This window comes from Salvelinus sp. IW2-2015, unplaced genomic scaffold (assembly GCF_002910315.2).
Source record: "Salvelinus sp. IW2-2015 unplaced genomic scaffold, ASM291031v2 Un_scaffold2431, whole genome shotgun sequence".
NCBI classification, from domain to species: domain Eukaryota; kingdom Metazoa; phylum Chordata; class Actinopteri; order Salmoniformes; family Salmonidae; genus Salvelinus; species Salvelinus sp. IW2-2015.
In genome coordinates this window covers 88,525-90,856 of record NW_019943752.1, presented here as the reverse complement: position 1 = coordinate 90,856, position 2,332 = coordinate 88,525, and the positions used below count along the sequence as shown (strand labels likewise).

Below are 2,332 nucleotides of genomic sequence, written 5' to 3'. Positions count from 1 at the left end.
TTAAACCCCCTCTTTAACTCTGTGTAAGTATTAAACCCCCTCTTTAACTCTGTGTAAGTATTAAACCCCCTCTTTAACTCTGTGTAAGTATTAAAACCCGGATGTTTCATCAGCTGACCACTTGTCTATATCGGCCAAGCTGCAACAATTTATCTTTAAAAACTCCTATGCCTAAACATAATCTTAAATGGAGCTATTCTCTCTCTCTCTCTCTCTCCCTTAGTGTGAACGTGGGCTGTGGGCCGGCCGAGGAGCGGGTTCTCCTAACGGGTTTACATGCCGTCGCTGACATCTACTGTGAAAACTGTAAAACCACTCTGGGCTGGAAATACGTATGTCACCTACCTATCTACTACACCTACTGCTCTAACAAAATGTCACCTACCTACTACACCTACCGCTCCAACAAAATGTCACCTACCTACTACACCTACCGCTCAAACAAAATGTCACCTACCTACTACACCTACTGCTCAAACAAAATGTCACCTACCTACTACACCTACCGCTCCAACAAAATGTCACCTATCTACCTACCTACTACACCTACCGCTCCTACCGCTCTAACAAAATGCTCACCCTACCTACTACACTACTGTCAAAACAAATAATTCACCTATACCTACTACACCTACCGCTCCAACAAAATGTCACCTATCTACCTACCTACTACACCTACCGCTGCTATACCAAACATGTCACCTACCTACTACTACCACTGCTCAAACAAAATGTTCACCTATCCTACCACTACACACTACCGCTCAACAAAATGTCATCTACTACCTGACTACACCTATCCGCCTCAAACAAAAATGTCACCTACCTACCTACACTACTCTACCGTCCAACAAAATGTCACCTACCTACTACACTACCGCTCTGCAACACAATCACCTCCATCCTACCTACTAACACCTCCGCTCCAACAAAATGTAACACCTACTACCTACGTACACCATACCCGCCTTCCAAAGCAATTACAAGATTGTCAACCTCGGATCCTCAACCTACCTACTACTACTTACCTCCGCATCAAAGCTAAAACTGTCACCCTATCCTACTCCCTACAACCTACCGCGCCAACCTACAAAATTCCACCATACCTACTACACCTTACCGCTCAAACAAATAAAATGGTCTCAGAACCTTTCTACCTACCTTACCTACACCCTACTTGCGTCCACCCACAAGCAAATGCTCCACCTAACCTTACCCGTACAGCCTACCGCCTGCTAACAAAATATCACCCCCTACCCTTACTCACACCCTGACCGCGCCTCAAAACAATAATGGTCACCCTAAGTTCTACCTCATCCTACTGACAGCCTACCGCTCTAACCAAAGCATCGGTCACCCTACCCTACTACAACCTTACTGCTCAAACAAAATCCGTCAACCCTTAGTGCGCTACGTACACGTTACCCGCTCCAACAATAATGGAAACCCCTTAATTTTTTTTTTTTCACTCACCTACCCAAACTACAAACACTACCGCTCCAACAACATGGCGACCTAGCCTTACCTACACCTAACGCCCTCTAAACAAAAATCACTTCAGCCTATCCTACCTCACAACGCCTGACCCGCTGCATCACAACGAACATCGTAGCCCACCATCTCTACACCTACTCGCTTCCCACTACCACACAATGTCACCTATCTCTCAACCTACCCTACATCTACAATCCTGTACTGCGTCTCACCTCACAAACAACAAGGTCATCCTATCCACCCTACCTACTATCGACCTAGCTCCGCGTCTATCAAAATTGTCATCTGACCCTAACACCGATACTTACCAAACCTACTCTGCTCAAGAACACGAAACTGCTCACCTAACCTCTAGTACTCCGTCCCTCCGGAACCTACGTTACACCTTCCGACCGCGCACAACAAAATATGCTCACACTGCAGTAACCTACACCATACACCTACGCTCCTAACAAAATGTCACCTATCTACCTACCTACTACACCTACCGCTCAAACAAAATGTCACCCTACCTACCACACCTACCGCTCAAACAAAATCATCTAATGTCACCTATCTACCTACCTACTACACCTACCGCTCAAACAAAATGTCACCTATCTACCTACCTACCTATTACACACATTCTCAAGGCAGGCTCACACTTAACCTTTAATGGCAGTTAAAAATATACATCACAGCTTAAATCAACCCAACCCACAAGTTCTACAGCAATCAACATAGAATACTACTAGACCTTGTTTTCACATTCTTTAAGGCCCGGTAACCACACCCTAATAGGGATTTGTTTTTCTCTCTTAATCACAATCAACTTTACCAGTTAAATGTAAACACAAAG

At 44.9% G+C, this 2,332-nt stretch overlaps 1 long non-coding RNA gene across 1 annotated transcript in view; it reads left to right on the top strand.

Annotated features, from left to right (window-relative positions):
- LOC112073941 (uncharacterized) overlaps positions 1 to 2,332 on the top strand; it is a 53,268-nt gene that overhangs the window by 42,039 nt on the left and 8,897 nt on the right. The window contains exon 3 of the long non-coding RNA XR_011476739.1: positions 194 to 332. This is a non-coding gene — a long non-coding RNA (uncharacterized lncRNA). The remainder of the gene's footprint in view (positions 1 to 193; positions 333 to 2,332) is intronic.